The sequence below is a fragment of the Coregonus clupeaformis genome, chromosome 4, assembly GCF_020615455.1.
Source record: "Coregonus clupeaformis isolate EN_2021a chromosome 4, ASM2061545v1, whole genome shotgun sequence".
In the NCBI taxonomy this organism is placed as follows: Eukaryota; Metazoa; Chordata; class Actinopteri; order Salmoniformes; family Salmonidae; genus Coregonus; species Coregonus clupeaformis.
In genome coordinates this window covers 22,021,055-22,041,206 of record NC_059195.1, presented here as the reverse complement: position 1 = coordinate 22,041,206, position 20,152 = coordinate 22,021,055, and positions in this window count along the sequence as shown.

Genomic DNA, 20,152 nt, shown 5'->3' with positions numbered 1-20,152 from the left:
CACAATTGGTGGCTGACTAAATACTTTTTTTCCCCACTGTATGTGGCAGGGTCTACAGACAATCACAGACTACAAAAGGAAAACCAGCCACATCGCCGACACCAACGTCTCGCTTCCAGACAAGCTAAACACCTTCTTCTGCGCTTTGAGGATAACACAGTGCCACCGACGAGGCCCACTACCAAGGACTGTGGCCTCTCCTTCTCCGTGGCCGACGTGATTAAGACATTTAAGCATGTTAACCCCCGCAAGGCTGCCGGCCCAAACGGCATCCCTAGCCGCGTCCTCAGAGCATGCGCAGACCAGCTGGCTGGTGTGTTTACGGACATATTCAATCTCTCCCTTTCCCAGTCTGCTGTTCCCACATGTTTCAAGATGGCCACCATTGTTCCTGTACCCAAGAAAGCAAAGGTAACTGAACTAAATGACTATCGCCCCATAGCACTCACCTCTGTCATCATGAAGTGCTTTGAGAGACTAGTCAAGGATCATATCACCTCTACCTTACCTGTCACCCTAGACCCACTTCAATTTGCTTACCGCCTCAATAGATCCACAGACGATGCAATCGCCATCACACTGCACACTGCCCTATCCCATCTGGACAAGAGGAATACCTATGTAAGAATGCTGTTCATTGACTATAGCTCAGCATTCAACACCATAGTACCCTCCAAGCTCATCATTAAGCTCGAGGCCCTGGGTCTGAACCCCACCCTGTGCAACTGGGTCCTGGACTTCCTGACGGGCTGCCCCCAGGTGGTGAAGGTAGGAAACAACATCTCCACTTCGCTGATCCTCAACACTGGGGCCCCACAAGGGTGCGTGCTCAGCCCCCTCCTGTACTCCCTGTTCACCCATGACTGCGTGGCCAAGCACGCCTCCAACTCAATAATCAAGTTTGCAGACGACACAACAGTAGTAGGTTTGATTACCAACAATGACGAGACCACCTACAGGGAGGAGGTGAAGGCTCTGGGAGTGTGGTGCCAGGAGGCTGAAGAAATTCGGCTTGGCACCTAAAACCCTCACAAACTTTTACAGATGCACAATTGAGAGCATATTGTCGGGCTATATCACCGCCTGGTATGACAACTGCACCCCCCACAACCGCAGGGCTCTCCAGGGGGTGGTGCGGTCTGCCGAACGCATTACCGGGGCCAAACTCCCCTCCCTCCAAGACACATATAGCAGCCGATGTCACAGGAAGGCCAAAAAAATCATCAAGGACATCAACCACCCGAGCCACTGCCTGTTCACCCCGCTATCATCCAGAAGGTGAGGTCAGTACAGGTGCATCAAAGCTGGGACCGAGAGAATGAAAAACAGCTTCTATCTCAAGGCCATCAGACTGTTAAATAGCCATCACTAGCACATTAGAGGCTGCTGCTGCCTATTGGAACACTAGTCACTTTAATAATGTTTACATATCTTGCACTACTCATCTCATATGTATATACTGTGTTCTATTCTATAATATTCTACATGCCGCTCTGTCATTGCTTGTCCATATATGTATATATTCTTAAATTCTATTCCTTACTAGTTTAGTGTGTATTGGGTATATGTTGTGAAATTGTTCGATATTACTTGTTAGATATTACTGCACTGTCGGAGCTAGAAGCACAAGCATTTCGCTACACCCGCTATAACATCTGCTAAACCCGTGTATGTGACAAATAAAATTTGATTTGATTTGGACAATTCCTTCGACCTCATGGCTTGGTTTTTGCTCTGACATGCACTGTCAACTGTGAGACCTTATATAGACAGGTGTGCCTTTCCAAATCATGTCCAATCACAACCAGCAAGACAAAGAAGCTGATCGTGGACTACAGGAAACGGAGGGCCAAGCACGCCCCCATCCACATCGACAGGGCTGTAGTGGAGCTGGTCGAGAGCTTCAAGTTCCTCGGTGTCCACTTCACTAAGGAATTAACATGGTCCACACACACCAACACAGTCGTGAAGAAAGCATGACAATGCCTCTTCCCCCTCAGGAGGCTGAAAAGATTTGGCATGGGCCCTCAGATCCCAAAAAAGTTATACATCTGCACCATTGAGAACATCTTGACTGGCTGCATCACCGCTCGGTATGGCAACTGCTTGGCATCCAACTGCAAGTCACTACAGAGGGTAGTGCGTACGACCCAGTACATCACTGGGGCCGAGCTCCCTGCCATCCAGGACCTCTATACCAGGCGGTGTCAGAGGAAGGCCCTAAATGTTGTCAAAGACTCCAGCCACCCAAGTCACAGACTGTTCTCTCTGCTACCGCACGGCAAGCAGTAACGATGCACCAAGTTTGGAACTGACAGGACTCTGAACAGCTTCTACCCCCAAGCCATAAGACTACTAAATAGTTAACCAAATAACTACCCGGACTATCTGCATTGACCCTCTTTGCACTAACTTTTTTGACTCATCACATACGCTGCTGCTACTGTTTATTATCTATCCTGTTGCCTAGTCACTTTAACTCTACCTATATTGTATGTATTGTACATACTGTATCTACCTCAATTACCTTGTACCCCTGCACATCGACATGGTACTGCTACCCCATGTATGCAGCGGTGTAAAGTACTTAAGTAAAAATCTGTACATTACTTTACTTTTACTTCACTACATTCCTAAAGAAAATAATGTACTTTTTACTCCATACATTTTCCCTGACACCCAAAAGTACTCATTACATTTTGAATGCTTAGCAGGACAGGAAAATGGTCCAATTCACACACTTATCCAGAGAACATCCCTGGGCATCTCTACTGCCTCTGATCTGGCGGACTCAATAAACATAAATGCTTCGTTTGTAAATTATGTCTGAGTGTTGGAGTGTGCCCCTGGCTATCCGTAAATAATAAAACAAGAAAATGGTGCCATCTGGTTTGCTTAATATAAGGAATTTGAAATAATTCATATATTAAGCAAAAATATACTTAAGTATATTTTAGCAATTACATTTACTTTTGATACTTAAGTACACTTAAAACCAAATACCTTTAGACTTTTACTTTAAGGAATACCTGGAATAGTATAACAGTAATCCCTCTACCCCCCTCCCTTCCCCAACCCCCCCATAAAAAAAAATTATAAGAATAATAACAAAAATAAAAATAAAAGGGGGGTGGTTGTCCCACTGGCTATCCTAAGTTGAATGCACCAATTTGTAAGTCGCTCTGGATAAGAGCGTCTGCTAAATGACTTAAATGTAAATGTAAAAGTAGTATTTTACTGGGTGAGTTTCACTTTTACTTGAGTCATTTTCTATTAAGGTATCTTTACTTTTACTCAAGTATGACAATTGCATACTTTTTCCCACCACTGCGTGTATGTAGCCAAGTTATCGTTACTCATTGTGTATTTATTTATTGTGTTATAATTTGTTCAATATTTTTATTCTTGCATTGTTGGGAAGGGGCCTTAAGTAAGCATTTCACTGTGAGTCTACACCTGTTGTTTGCGAAGCGTGTGACAAATAAAATGTTACTAGATTTTTTACAATAAAATGTTATTTGATTGTTTGGTTGGAGACAGCTTGTGTCAATTTCGTAGGATTTCTACCTGCAGAAACACTAGTGGATAATTCTAGAAATAATGATAAAAGCACTGTGACTCCATTTCCGCTCCAAAAAGCATGGCCCTAGTAGCCTACTCATAACATAGACCTACAGTTAAGTTGAGAAATGACTATCTCGCTCAACTTCAATTCGTCATCACAAAGATATGTCAATAGGATCCTTAGATGTTTCAACTTGACTGCCTGAAGATCAAAATAAAGTTCAAAGAAGATGGAGTTTAGAGGAAAACCTCAGGAGACCACCCTTGCTGTTATTCTATTGATATAAAAAAACGGAGTCTGAACCCACATATAGTCTAGGCTATTACAGTATGCTACTGCAGCCTGCAGGCCTATGTACCACGCGGGCACACAAGCACAGTTTAGAACAGGCCTATACAAATTCACATACACTTACAGACACAAACAATGCATTATGGATAATATAATTAAAGCAAGGTATAAACAACGAGGGGCTATGCGTTCTATGGAAAATAAAGACGTGAAAGGTGTGTTCCATGACGCGCTTGTGGAGTGGAACTGGCTATACTTTAACACAGAATTTAACACATTTGCCATGGCTATAATTTGCACATTTGCCACATTTGCCACGGCTATAATTTAACACATTTGCCACAAGAAATGTGTTCATTTCCCGGTAGAAATGTGTTCAACATCCACTGAAGTAGCTAGCAAGTTTACTAGATAGCTACAGTAGTTGCTTGTGTAACCAAAAAAACAGACTTGCTAGTTTAGCGAACCAAACCATCAGTCCTAGCTTGCTATTATGAAAATGTTAGTAATATTCATATTAGCCTACTAGGCTAAGTAAATTAAACTAAATGCATCTTCAAATATCCTTAATGTTGTAGGCTGCAAATATGGTAGAATATTGCATATTATAAACTGGGTGGTTCGAGCCCTGAATGCTGATTGGCTGACAGCCGTGGTATTTTTCAACCTTATACAACGGGTGAGTCTAATTCCTGACTGCTGATTGGTTAAAACCGCATTTCAGCTGGTGTCTATTCCACAAGTTAACACTGGCTAAATCTATGACGTTAAAATGCCTATTTACTCTGTTCCATCTGACTGCGCAATCCACTGTCTCATCAGCCCAGCCAGGCAGTTTATAAACTTGATCTCCACTATAAAAAGCATCTACACATTATCTCACATTTCTTTTAGACTAACATTTAGTTTTCAACAGTGGAGATTTGTATAAACCTTGCTGTCTGTCTCTCCGACATTTGCAACAATGTTTCAATATTCAAATTCGATCTCCAGCTGTCCCATAGTAATTAACGTGTCAGGAGTCGGGATGAGACAGACAGGTAGGCAGCTTTTCTCAGCCAGTCGATATCATGAATCAGCATATTTTTTATGGAACTATCAATAGACAACAGGTCAAACGAAACAATGCAGCTAGTTTGAAGTCTTTCCAGCTTCAGTTTGAAGTGATTGTGTTAGCTGTGTTATTGGCTAGCTCTCGAACAACAGTGTCCTGACGAGAGAGCACATTTTCTATGCCAGGTGAAATTGCGCATCATTAGCTCATTGTTATGGATGTATCCAAATAAATGTAACTGGAAAACAGCTTAAACAAATGCAACTACGTCGTTGTTATTCTGGCTGCACTGTTTGACGTGACTAAGTTAGCCATAGTTGGCTAGCTAGCAAGCAAGGGATAAGAACGTTACCAACCAATATGGCAATGGAACATTTAGAACGAATGACTGAGTCGCGTCCGTAGATACAGAACAAAAAGGCTGAGCGACTGGGTCACATCTCTGGCAACCGAACCAATAGAACGAACGACCAGCCGGCTTGGGTAGCAACCCTAGATTTGTGTCGGGACTATATATTCTGGAAGGATGAAATAGTATGAATAAATTCATCAAAATAATGTTTTTTATGAAAATATGTCAATCATTATTTGAAAATGTTGGTAACCCGTTGTATAAAAGTGATAATGCCCTCAAGCAGCGACCCCTTGGTATATGGTCTGATAGCAAGGTTATTACAGATCTCTGCTGTTGAAAACCAAATGCTAGTCTAAAAGAAATGGGAGATAATGTCTAGATGCTTTTTACATTATAGATCTAGTATATAAATTGCCTGGCTGAGCTGATGAGACAGTGGAGTGCGCAGTCGGATGGAACTGAGTAAATTGGCATTTTAACATCATAGACTTAGCCGGTGGTAACTTGAGGAATAGACACTGACTGGAATGCGGTTTTAACCAATCAGCATCCAGGATTAGACCCACCTGTTGTATAATGAAGCAATAAGGCCTGAGGGGGTGAGGTATGTGGCCAATATACCAAGGCTAAGGGCTGTTCTTAAGCACGTCTCTACGCTGAGTGCCTGGATACAGCCCTTAACCGTGGTATACTGGCCATATACCACAAACCCCAGAGGTGACTTATTGCTATTATAAACTGGTTACCAACGTATTTAGAGCAGTAAAAATGTTTTCTCATAACCTTGGTATATGGTCTGATATACCACAGCTGTCAGCCAATCAGAATTCAGGGCTCGACCCACCCATTTTATAATTCCCTATAAAGCACTGTATATAGGCATGGTAGAATTCAATGGCTATAGTTAATTCTTACATGTTTTGTTTAAGCTGCTTTTTAATGCAAAAGTCTAATTGAAAACATTATTGCCATTGTTGAATTCGAGTTTCATAATAGCAAGCTAGGACTAATGGTTTGGTTAGTGGATGTTGGACACATTTCAAGTGGCAAATGTGTTAAATTATAGCCATGGCATAAAAGGAATAATCAACTAGGGGCTCTCTGACCCTGGAAGGTCAGTTCAGCTAGCGGGTCGTGGAACAACACCTTCCACGTCATTCATTATTTTCGATAGAACGCATAATAGCCGCGCATTGATTATTTCTTACATATTATACCATATTTGCAGCCGACAACATTAAGGATATTTGAAGATGCATTTAGTTAAATTTACTTTAGCCTAGTAGGCTAATATGAATATTACTAACATGGGTTACATAAACACATGCAAACATAATAACATGATTATAAAAACATAATTTATGCATACTTTTTTCAACTTTTATTTATCAGGTAAATACAGTGCACTAGCACATGAGTCGTGCGGGGTGTGTGTAGTTTTATACCTTTCCTCCTACCAGGGATGGGATTTCGGGTTAAATATTCAAAATGGCGGACGGAGGAGCAGCGAGTCAAGATGAGAGTTCAGGACCAGGTAATCATTACAGAATTTTACATATTCAAACACTTTTTCTCTCAACCCATGTAGCACAGAAGAAACGCGACAACAAAATTAGTTAGCCCAGTGTTGCTGTTGTACGCGTCATTTGAGTTAATTCACAGCTAGCAGATATTTGACAGAGGGGTAAACGGGCTATTGCAGTGCGATGACAAATTAAAGGCAAAAAAACATGCCTCCCTTTGTGTGATTAGACCGCTGTACACTGCTACATATTCATACTCCTGTCTACAAATGCGATTTAGCATATTTTATTAGTAATCGGCGACGTGATTGTAGTTTTTATACATGCCATATTCAGATATTGCTCAAATACTGTACTGTAGCTGTACTAGCTTGATAAGGTGGCTAGCTTGGCTACTAAAACTAGGCAGATCGGCTTTGTGTGTGGCGTGAACCTACCTGCTTCTTGGAGGAGGTTTGCATATTCATTTTTCCAACAACAGCCAGCGGCTGTGCATATTACATTATAATCGTATTTACAGTAGCATAATGGGAAGCCGAGAAGCTAACTTGCTTGATGTCGGAGGGCCGCAGCGTGTTTTTATATGTTCCCAGCCTTTGTGCTCGATGCAGACGTTGTAGCCTGTGTTGTGTTATTCATGTGGGCCTGTCCGACCATAATAACGTAGTCATAGAGAATGCGGAGTTCAGCATATCCCATGAACTATTCGACATTATCTCGCGTTCCCCGCAAAATATGTCAAAACCTTTAGTTTAGCGGTTATAGAAAATGACTAATGTCTCTCTTTGGCTTATATGCCTATGAATCATGTTTTTAGATTAACAGTAGGCTAAAGACAAAGTAGGCTAACCCATCTTTTTTTCATCCATGGTGGCAGCTACAATCTGCCCATTTTCAGCACCTAGCCCGTGAGCTTTCACGCTTTCTTTGCCAGAAGCGTGATATCAACAATAGTACTACTCTCTTTAGCCTATAGATAAAATCCTAAACGCTTTATGAAATGTATAGCCTAAATAGTACTGTTTAGCATTGTTTAGGACGTCTTGGTGCTGCCAACCTCCTGGATGTGTTTTAAGTAATATGGTGCTGCCTACCTACTGGATGTGTTTTAAGTAATAAACGAGTTTCAATTTATTTTATTTTGCCTATTTAAATTGACCACAATCCCCAAAAATATAGCATTGACAGTTATATAGAGGCTGCTCCTGCCGCCGTAAATCCACTAAAAACATTCATGGTCGAAAGGGAAAAAATAGTTGCCGCCATTGTCTCGCCATTCGCTACAGTCTGAGTTTGGATGAAAGCTTTGAAGTTTCACCCCAGACCACCGAGTCCCTCTTGTCTTGATTTGAGTTCTGTGTGTGCGTCTGTATCGGTTGCGTTTGTTTACGCAGACTGAATATATTAAAAACTTCAGTAGAATGCCTAATTTGGGGAGGTTTCCGATATTTAAAAACGATGCCTTGGATTTCCCCACCTCTTGTTTAGATTAATTCCCGTCTTCAGCATCTGTTTTGAATGCCGTTTCTTTGCAATCCATGTCCGCGAGGCCCAGCCTACCTGTGCCATTTTTTCCCCCGGGCAGGGTAGTGATGCGTACTTCGGTGACAGCCAGGGGCACAAGAGAGGCACAAATCCATTAATGTCCTCGGTCTCAGTTTGATGAAGGGGCAGACAAGGGTTCCCACCCATTTTATTTTCTCATGCCACTGTTTTTCACCGTGATAATAAACACTCCAGACAAACATACAGATTTGCTGAAGTAGCCTAAAACCTTTTTGCTCACGATGTGATGTCATATTATAGGGCTATTGTCGCCCTTCTTCAACTTTTATGAACATTCTAGCCAGCAAACACATTTTCCAAAAGATATGACAACTACACAATTTGCTTGCCTGATGACTCAAACTGAATTCTTCCGCTGCCCTATGTTCGCTACATATGGTCGCTACATACTGTACTTCAGTCTAAGACTGCCATTTTTGAAGTAATTTGTGGTGATGTCAAAATGAGTGTTGTACAAAACAAAGTCATCAGTGATTGGATCATCACTAACCAATCAGAGTATCAAAGCCGATGACACATTTTTTAAACGCTGCTTTATCCACGTGTGTTATGGCTCTGGCCCAACCCATCGGTTAATGGGACCAAACAGAATGGTTAGAGTGTGTATGCGTTCTAGAAATCATCGGGGAGGTACTCAGATCCAGACTTATTGCGGAGAAGAAACTAACGTCCGTGGGCATGGCGTAGCGTTTGGCCGGAGCAAGGAGTTTGGGTAGCCAGGCAAACTATTTGCTGCTTAGGCTAGGCGTTTGTGTGTGTGTCCATATTTTAGTTGTAGGCTGCATCCCTGTTACTTATTAAAGATAATCTTATTCATATTGCTGTGTTGTGTCTTGTGCTTTTTGCAAAGTGTGAAATCAGGCTATCCTTGTCACTGTAGCACAACATTCACTTATTTTGTTGGGTTCCTGTATTGTTGTGGGAAGCATTCGGTAAGTCCTTTGTAAAAAAAAAACACAAAAAAAACAAGGGGCTTTTAGAACAAAATTGGGTCAATTATAAACTAAGCTACTTTGTGGTGAGAAATTATTTTCTCGTTTTCACACTCACCCTCCTCACTTCCTCCCAGTTTTACATCTTTACCCCATTCCATCCCAAGAGTTCCCCCCATGAATATTCAGGAAGTAAACATGGTTTTCATGAATAATGCATTATGTTCAGTAATAGATGCAAGGCATCTGAAAAGTATGCATGAAGTACATACAGACAAGCTGTTCTAGAGTGGGAGTTCGAGAGGAGCGTGTCATGTGCACATAGTGATGTACTATACAGTATGTGACTAGATGGATAGTAGGTAGGCTTGGTACTAGATTACCATGGTAAAGTTAATCTGGTAAACTAAGGGTCCAGACAGCTGTGTGGGATGTAGCCTAGGCTAGGACAAGAGGAAGGCCAAAAAGGTTCTCAAAGGGACAAAAGACGAATAAGAAATATAGCATAGATAGAGAAAATATATAGTGTAGTTCAGGTATATTTTTTGGAATGTACTATAGGCCTAATCAGGTTTGCCAGTAGCCCTGCTAACACTGGGCTAGGCCACTCTAATACTTCTTTCACATAGTATTCACAGAATTTTGCCTGTAAAAACAATTGGAAAATGTTTATATAATCCCCTTTCAAACAGCTCATCTTTACCTCTTTCTTGTAGGCATTCACCTTTTATATAGCCATTACTTAGGGTTGTTACTAGAGGGAGTACAGCTACGACCGGAAGTGACTTTTCATAGCAGGTTAGGATAGCATTTTAACTAACTCTAACACTTTTACTAACCTTAACCTAAGTCTCCTAACCTGACACGTTAATAATCCTAACCTGATGTGTAAGTTCTCCTAACTTGCTACGAAAAAGTCGCTTCCGGTCGTAGTTGTACTCCCTCTAGTCAGAACCACTACTTCGGCGACAACTGAGCAAAGAGATTCAACTTTGACCCTGTTGTTGCAGCCGTTGTCATGGTAACCTGAAGCAGCAAGCAGCATTGATCAAGTTCTACATTTCTCTGATAGGACAGAATGCTTTAATAACTGCTTTAATTTCTTCACATCCACAAACAGTAAGTTAGCATCTCGCCATACTTGTAAATAATTTGTAAATAATTACCTTGTAATGTGTTAATCTTCTGTTCATTTTCCTGTTATGGTGAATAAAAAGTTGGCTACAGTTAAATTCAAAATGTTGCCAGATATGTTCAGGTAATTATTAGCTACCAGATAATGTGATATAACCAAATATTTTTGGTGTCCATTACTGGATGTTACAGGAAAGCCCCATACAAACCACCGCCATAGATTTTTCAACTAACCTGTATTTGGCAATACTTTTTTCATTCTTGATTCGGGCAAAGAAGTACACTACATGACCAAAAGTATGTGGACACCTGCTCATCAAACATCTCATTCCAAAAACATGGGCATTAATATGGAGTTGGTCCCCCCTTTGCTGCTATAACAGCCTCCACTCTTCTGGGAAGGCTTTCCACTAATGTAAAAAAAAATATATGTAGATGTTGGAACATTGCTGCGGGGACTTGCTTCCATTCAGCCACAAGAGCATTAGTGAGGTCGGGCTTTGTGCACGGGGGTATTGTCATGCTGAAACAGGAAAGGGCCTTCCCCAAACTGTTGCCACAAAGTTGGAAGCACAGAATCGTCTAGAATGTCATTGTATGCTGTAGCGTTAAGATTTCCCTTCACTGGAACTAAGGGGCCTAGCCCGAACAATGAAAAACATCCCCAGACCATTATTCCTCCTCCACCAAACTTTACAGTTGGCACTATGCATCCGGGCAGGTAGTGTTCTCCTGGCATCCGCCAAACCCAGATTTGTGCTTCGGACTGCCAGATGGCGAAGCGTGATTCATCACTCTAGCGTTTCCACTGCTCCAGAGTCCAATGGCGGCGAGCTTTACACCACTCCAGCCGACGCTTGGCATTGCGCATGGTGATATTAGGCTTGTGTGTGGCTGCTCGGCCATAGAAACCCATTTCATTAAGCTCCCGACTAACAGTTATTGTGCTGATGTTGCTTCTAGAGGCAGTTTGGAACGCGCTTCAGCACTTGCGGTCCCGTTCTGTGAGCTTGTGTGGCCTACCACTTTGCGGCTGAGATGTTGTTGCTCCTAGATGTTTCCACTTCACAATAACAGCACTTACAGTTGACCAGGGCAGCTCTAGCAGGGCAGAAATTTGACGGACTGACCTGTTGGAAAGGTGGCATCCTATGACGGTGCCACGTTGAAAGTCTCTGAGCTCTTCAGTAAGGCCGTTCTACTGCCAATGTTTTTTTTATGGAGATTGCATGGCTATGTGCTCGATTTTATACACCTGTCAGCAGTGGGTGTGGCTGAAATAGCCGAATCCACTAATTTGAAGGGGTGTCCACATACTTTTATATAGTGTGTCTTATAAATGTTGCAGGTGGTTCGTTTGAATTGAGAAAATGCTCCGTTATTTATATTATAAATGTTTTTGCTCCATGAAGTAATCCAACAACATGTACGCTGCCATATTGGCTATTTAAAATCTTCTCTTAAAAATAATTTAAAAAGTATCGGCAAATACAGGTTAGTTGAAAAATCTATTGCGGTGGTTTGTATGGGGCTTTCCTATAATGTCCAGTAATGGACACCAAAAATCTTTGTACTTCAGATAATGTGATATAACCAATCTGTAGCTAGGTAATTACACTGAGTCTACAAAACATGCTATTTCCATGACATAGACTGACCAGGTGAATACAGGTGAAAGCTATGATCCCTTACTGATGTCACCTGTTAAATCCACTTCAATCATTGTAGATGAAGGGGAAGAGACAGGTTAAAGTGATTTTTAAGCCTTGAGATAATGGATTGTGTATGTGTGCCATTCAGAGGGTGAAATATTGAAGTGCCTTTGAACGAGGTATGATATTAGGTGCCAGGTGCACCGGTTTGAGTGTGTCAAGAACTGCAACGCTGCTGGGATTTTCACACCAGCTGTTTCCCATGTGTATAAAGAATGGTCCACCACCCAAAGGACATCCAGACAACTTGACACAACTGCGGGAAGCATTGGAGTCTTTTGAGACCTTGTAGAGTACATGCCCCTACAAATTGAGGCTGTTCTTAGGGCAAAGAGGGGTGCAACTCAATATTTGGAAGGTGTTCCTAATGTTTTGTACCTCACTGTAATGAGCTGGCTAGCTAGATAGGTAAGTTAGCTAAAAAAAACAGCAACAAACCAAAACATTGTCTAGAAAGTTGCTTTTAGTTGCCTGGCTTGCTAGATTTACATATCCTAAATACAATTTTAAACAGATGTTTTTTTTTGGTGCAAAAAAAATGTAGCAGTGCTATTTGGACCAGGCTGCTTTGATGTCATGCAGACTGCCGTTTTTGTGTTTATACCAGGTTTATACTTTTTCATAATAACAAGGACAAGTTTGATGTCAGAGAACAACAATAGAATGTTCATAATTGAATGCGTGCCAAAGCTGTTAAGATGATAGGGTACATTTATACTGAGGGGCTGGCGGGACATTTTAAACATATTACCTCAATCATGACTAGGTTAGTTGGCAGAAATAAAAGTACAGGATTTGTTGCATTACATTTCAGATATAAATAAAAGTTGGCAAAAAGTGCTAAAGTTGGTGGCAAAACGTCTTGCTTTAAAAGATCTAATAGTAGGAGAGAGATACATGATCGATAGGACAAATGGAAAAATACACTGCTCAAAAAAATAAAGGGAACACTTAAACAACACATCCTAGATCTGAATGAATGAAATAATCTTATTAAATACTTTTTTCTTTACATAGTTGAATGTGCTGACAACAAAATCACACAAAAATTATCAATGGAAATCAAATTTATCAACCCATGGAGGTCTGGATTTGGAGTCACCCTCAAAATTAAAGTGGAAAACCAAACTACAGGCTGATCCAACTTTGATGTAATGTCCTTAAAACAAGTAAAAATGAGGCTCATGTTATGATTTAACTGGATAGAACCCAAATGCAGACAAGTACACCAAGCCAGAGAAGTTTTAACAGGTTTATTATAATGTTCAATAGTCCAGGTTTCCAATAAATGGGGAAGAGCAAGTCCAGGTTACAGGGAGGGTACAGATCCAGGTCAGGGCAGGTGTGGTACCGTAATGTCCTAGTGTCCGTGGTGAGTCCAAAGGAGAGGCCCGATAGTGGAGAGCAGGATGGTGGTGGCAGGAGTGAAGCGGAGGCAGGAGTCAGGTTCCAAATATATGGTTGTCTTGACTATGATCTGACGATGAGTGGAAAGTTTGACCGGGTCTTAAAGGCTGAGGTGATTATGGTGAATGAGCTGCAGCTGGAACCCTGACTCCCGCACACCAGACTTCACTCCTGCAATCAAGGACAGACAGAGGGGAGGGAGAGAGCAGAGAGAGAGCTACCTAGCAGCAGTAGGCCTAACAGTACCCCCCCCTCTACGGACGCCACCTGGCGGCCGACAGGGTTTATCAGGATGTAACCTATGAAACTCACGAACCAGAGCAGGATCCACAATGAAGCTCCTGGGCACCCAGGAACGTTCCTCAGGACCATAACCCTCCCAATCCACCAGGTACTGGAAACCAACGACCCGGCGGCGAACATCCAGAAGTCGCCGGACAGTGTAGACGGACCCCCACCCACGATCTTGGGCGGAGGAGGGGGACGAGAGGGCGGGCACAAAGGGCTAACCGACACAGGCTTAATCTGGGAAACATGAAAGGTGGAATGAACCCGTAGGGAGGCAGGAAGCTGTAGCTTAACCGCGCAGGGGTTAACAATAGACAGTATCTTGAACGGTCCTATAAAACGAGGCGCCATCTTCTTCGACTCCACCTTCAATGGAAGGTCCCGTGACTTCAGCCATACCTCTTGACCAGGAGAGTAACCGGGAGCCTGGGACCGGGTGACGGTTGGCTTGCCTCTGCATGTACGCCGAAGCTCGGGACAGAGCTACCCTGGCCTTCCTCCAGACCTTGCAGCAGCGGCGCATGTGGGACTGCACCGAGGGTACCGCAAGTTCCCTCTCTTGGGAAGGGAACAGGGGAGGTTGATAACCCAGAGCACACAGAAAAGGAGACAAACCAGAGGAAGCGTTAGTCAAGGTGTTATGAGCATATTCCACCCAGGGGAGCATGGAGCTCCATGACCCAGGGTTAGACCCAGTGACACAGCGAAGTGCGGTCTCCATCTCCTGGTTCGCTCTCTCGGCTTGCCCGTTGGTCTGGGGGTGATATCCAGAGGACAGGCTGGATGTAATGCCCAAAGCTTTACAGAAAGCTTTCCACACCTGGGAGACAAACTGGGGACCCCTGTCAGAGACAATATCCGTGGGTAGACCATGAGAGCGGAACACATGTTCAACCAAAATATCAGCCGTCTCTCTGGCAGTGGGCAGTTTAGGTAGGGCCAAAAATGAGCGAACTTAGAAAACGATCAATCACCGTAAGAATGACAGTCTTACCAGATGAGGGGGAAGTCCAGTGACAAAATCCATAGCGAGTATGCGACCAGGGCCGGCTGGGTATAGGTAGAGGTCGTAGATGACCAGCGCTGGCCTGGGTGGAGTTTTTACTTCGTGCACATACCGTACAAGCAGCAATGAAGGCTCGAGTGTCCGCCTCCATCGTGGCCCACCAGAACTTCCGTCGCACAAAGTCAAGGGTCCGCGAAACTCCAGGGTGACAGGTAAGGGGAGACGAGTGAGCCCACTGAAGTACCTGGGAGCGAGCAGACTCAGGGACAAACATCCGGTTAGGAGGACCCCTCCCAGGGTCAGCTTGATGATGTTGAGCCTGTCTAACAATCCCTCGATGTCACATGTGATGACTGCAATACTGCAGGTAGGAGGCAAAATGGGTTCAGGGTTACTACCAGTATCAACAGCCGAATGAACACGAGACAGGGCGTCAGGCTTGACGTTGCGTGACCCAGGACGGTAAGACAGAGAAAAATTGAATCTCCCAAAAAATAGTGCCCACCTGGCTTGACGGGGGTTGAGCTGCTTCGCTGACTGGAGGTAAGCCAGATTCTTATGATCCGTCCAAACGATGAAGGGTTGTTCCGCCCCCTCCAACCAATGTCGCCACTCCTCGAGAGCCAGCTTAACGGCGAGCAGTTCACGATTTCCAACATCATAATTCCTCTCTGCCTGAGAAAGTTTCCTTGAGAGAAAAGCACAGGGATGCAGTTTGTTATCTTCAGGAGAACGTTGTGACAACACTGCACCTACCCCAGTGTCGGATGCATCCACCTCCACGACAAACTGGCGGTCGGGGTCCGGCTGCATCAGAATGGGAGCTGAGGCGAAGCGATGTTTCAGTTCTTCGAACGCTGATTCGGCCCCCTTCATTCCAAGCGAACGGTCGTGAGATGGAGGTGAGAGCGGTGAGTGGCGCCGCAATGCGGCTGTAGTCCTTGATGAACCTCCTATAGAAGTTCGCAAACCCCAGGAATCGTTGAAGTTGTTTGCGGGTAGAGGGAGCTGGCCAGTCCGTGACAGCAGAGATCTTAGCTGGGTCCATCCGCAGCTCCCCTGAGCTATGATGTAACCCAAAAGAGGTCTCAGACACATGAAATTCACATTTCTCCATCTTCACAAACAGTTTGTTCTCCAACAACCTTTGCAACACCTGGCGCACATGCAGTTCATGTTCCTGGGAGGACTCTGAGAAAATCAAGATATCATCCAGATAGACAAAAACAAACCGATTCAACATGTCCCGAAGGACATCATTGACTAGTGCCTGAAAAACAGCAGGGGCATTAGACAACCCAAAAGGCATAACCCGATACTCAAAATGTCCCAAGGGTGTGTTGAAGGCAGTCTTCCATTCATCACCCTTACGAATGCGCACCAGGTGATACGCATTTCGTAGATCCAGTTTCGTAAAGATGGTAGCACCATGAAGGAGGGGAAAAGCAGAATTAATCAAAGGCAGAGAATACTTGTTCTTAATGGTGATGTTGTTAAGTCCACGGTAATCAATACAGGGTCTGAGGGTCTTATCCTTCTTAGCAACAAAAAGAATCCCGCTCCTACAGGTGACGAGGAAGGACGCATAATACCTGCCGCCAAGGAGTCCCGAATGTAGTTCTCCATAGCCTCCGTCTCCGGCCGGGAGAGATTGTACAGGCGACTGCTGGGGAGCGGGGCTCCTGGCTGGAGGTCAATGGCGCAGTCGTAAGGCCGGTGAGGAGGAAGAGAAGTAGCTCTGTGTTTGCAGAAAACGGATGCCAGGTCATGATACACGTCAGGAACAGCAGAAAGATCCATGGACTCCAGTGGAGGTTGAGGCACAGTACTGGCAGGAGTCTGAGCAGAACACAAACAATTCACATGACAAAATGTGCTCCATGAAACAATGCTACCTGTCACCCAATCAATGTGTGGATTGTGTTTTATGAGCCAGGGGGATACCAAGGACCAGGGAGTCTGTGGGCAGTCGATAATATGGAATTGAATGTTCTCCTGATGATTTCCCGACACTCTAAGACAAACAGGAACAGTCTGATGGGTAATGCGGGTCAACAATTGTCCATTTAGACCCTTAGCCTGCAGCGGACAGTCCATAGGAACAGTCTCCAAATCCATTTGTTGAGCCCACTCTCTATCCAAAAAGCTTTCGTCGGCACCAGAGTCAATCAGCGCACTAACAGAGAAATTCTGGGACTGCCACTGGAGGGATGCCTGGAGCAGAATGCGGGGAGAAGAGGAAGAATCCGCTGCTCGGCTCACCAAAACTTCTCCCATAAATGATGAGCCGGCCCTTTTCCCGGACGAACTGGGCAGGAAGGAACGAAATGACCAGCTTCTCCACAATACAGGCAGACCCGAGCCTGAATACGACGTGCACGCTCCTCTGAGGACAACCGTGCACCCACCCACCTCCATGGCTTCGGGTTCAGTGCTCCTCGTATCGACTCGGGAAGACACGGCTCTCTCCGTAGGGACGATGCAGGAAGGAGTTTGTTGATGACAGACAGGTTGCTTGGAACTAACACTCCTCTCCCGCGGCGCTCCGAATCCGGTTATCCAACCTGATAGTGAGTGAAATAAGATTATCCAGCGTAGGCGATTCATCATATGACACCAATTCATCTTTTAAAGTCTCAGACAAAGCATTGATGAACACTCCTTGTAATGCCTCGTCATTCCAACCACTCACTGCTGCTAAAGTCCGAAACTCCACTGCCATCTCCGCCACACTACGAGCCCCCTGCCGAAGAGAAAACAACCGTTTCGCAGCCTCCTTGCCTCGTACGGGGTGGTCAAAAACCTTCCTCATCTCCGTGGTGAAGGCCACGTAAAGCGTTGCAAATGTCCGACTGACTCTCCCAGACCGCGGATCCCCAGGCACGAGCGGAACCGCTCAGTAGAGTTGATAAAGGTAGGCAATACGGGCTCTTTCTGAGGCGTAGGTGAGGGGCTGTTGTTCAAACACTAACGAGCATTGAGTCAAAAAAATCGCCACAGGTTCCCATGTTCCCGTCATAGCGCTCTGGAGCAGGAACAAAAGGCTCTCTGATCTGGGCTGAAGGGGTAGTAAGAGCAGACACTTGATTGGTGAGTAATTGAACCTGATTAAGCAGCACCTGACTGTCCTCAGCAATCGTCTTAAACAGGGTATCATGTTGGCCAAGTAGAATGCCCTGATTGGCTATGGCAGTCCAAATTTGAGTGCACTCTGGGGTGGTATCCGAGCTACTGTCTGCTGGGTTCATGTTGGTCAGATCATACTGTTATGATTTAACTGGATAGAACCCAAATGCAGACAAGTACACTAAGCCAGAGAAGTTTTAACAGGTTTATTATAATGTTCAATAGTCCAGGTTTCCAATAAATGGGGAAGAGCAAGTCCAGGTTACAGGGAGGGTACAGATCCAGGTCAGGGCAGGTGTGGTACCGTAATGTCCTAGTGTCCGTGGTGAGTCCAAAGGAGAGGCCCGATAGTGGAGAGCAGGATGGTGGTGGCAGGAGTGAAGCGGAGGCAGGAGTCAGGTTCCAAATATATGGTTGTCTTGACTATGATCTGACGATGAGTGGAAAGTTTGACCGGGTCTTAAAGGCTGAGGTGATTATGGTGAATGAGCTGCAGCTGGAACCCTGACTCCCGCACACCAGACTTCACTCCTGCAATCAAGGACAGACAGAGGGGAGGGAGAGAGCAGAGAGAGAGCTACCTAGCAGCAGTAGGCCTAACAGCTCAGTAGTGTGTGTGGCCTCCACGTGCCTGTATGACCTCCCTACAACGCCTGGGCATGCTCCTGATGAGGTGGCGGATGGTCTCCTGAGGGATCTCCTCCCAGACCTGGACTAAAGCATCCGCCAACTCCTGGACAGTCTGTGGTGGATGGAGCGAGACATGATGTCCCAGATGTGCTCAATTGGATTCAGGTCTGGGGAACGGGCGGGCCAGTCCATAGCATCAATGCCTTCCTCTTGCAGGAACTGCTGACACACTCCAGCCACATGAGGTCTAGAATTGTCTTGCATTAGGAGGAACCCAGGGCCAACCGCACCAGCATATGGTCTCACAAAGGGTCTGAGGATCTCATCTCGGTACCTAATGGCAGTCAGGCTACCTCTGGCGAGCACATGGAGGGCTGTGCGGCCCCCCAAAGAAATGCCACCCCACACCATGACTGACCCACCGCCAAACCGGTCATGCTGGAGGATGTTGCAGGCAGCAGAACGTTCTCCACGGGCGTCTCCAGACTCTGTCACGTCTGTCACATGTGCTCAGTGTGAACCTGCTTTCATCTGTGAAGAGCACAGGGCGCCAGTGGCGAATTTGCCAATCTTGGTGTTCTCTGGCAAATGCCAAACGTCCTGCACGGTGTTGGGCTGTAAGCACAACCCCCACCTGTGGACGTCGGGCCCTCATACCACCCTCATACGGCCTCCTCCACGTCTCCTGATGTACTGGCCTGTCTCCTGGTAGCGCCTCCATGCTCTGGACACTACGCTGACAGACACAGCAAACCTTCTTGCCACAGCTCGCATTGATGTGCCATCCTGGATGAGCTGCACTACCTGAGCCACTTGTGTGGGTTTGTAGACTCCGTCTCATGCTACCACTAGAGTGAAAACACCGCCAGCATTCAAAAGTGACCAAAACATCAGCCAGGAAGCATAGGAACTGAGAAGTGGTCTGTGGTCACCACCTGCAGAACCACTTCTTTATTGGGGGTGTCTTGCTAATTGCCTATAATTTCCACCTGTTGTCTATTCCATTTGCACAACAGCATGTGACATTTATTGTCAATCAGTGTTGCTTCCTAAGTGGACAGTTTGATTTCACAGAAGTGTGATTGACTTGGAGTTACATTGTGTTGTTTAAGTGTTCCCTTTATATTTTTGAGCAGTGTATTTGGTCACCATAATTGTAGAACAGTGAAATTCCTTAATGCAGACACTGTTACATGCTAAGTGCTGTATTAACAAAGTAGTTCAGGCCTATAGGCTCAACTCAGCAATATGATATTAATGGGAACTTAGTTTGAAGTGTTGCCGTGACTTACATACCATGGGTGAAGTTAAATGTCAGTGGAATTTGAATATGCTTATTATTCTACGCTCGCTATGCCTCACGTTGAATGTCTCTCTTCACATTAGCTGTTCCTCAATATTCACTCAGCCTCTCCATAAAAAAGTGCTAATGAGTTACCTATTAAAAATTCTCTCTGCTAAAATATTTGCATAATGAATTGTTCGTTCCACAGTTGGATTTTGCGAGCCACCCTAGCAACTGTGGTTTAAATAAAGTGCCTTTCTCCTTACTTCTCTTTGCCT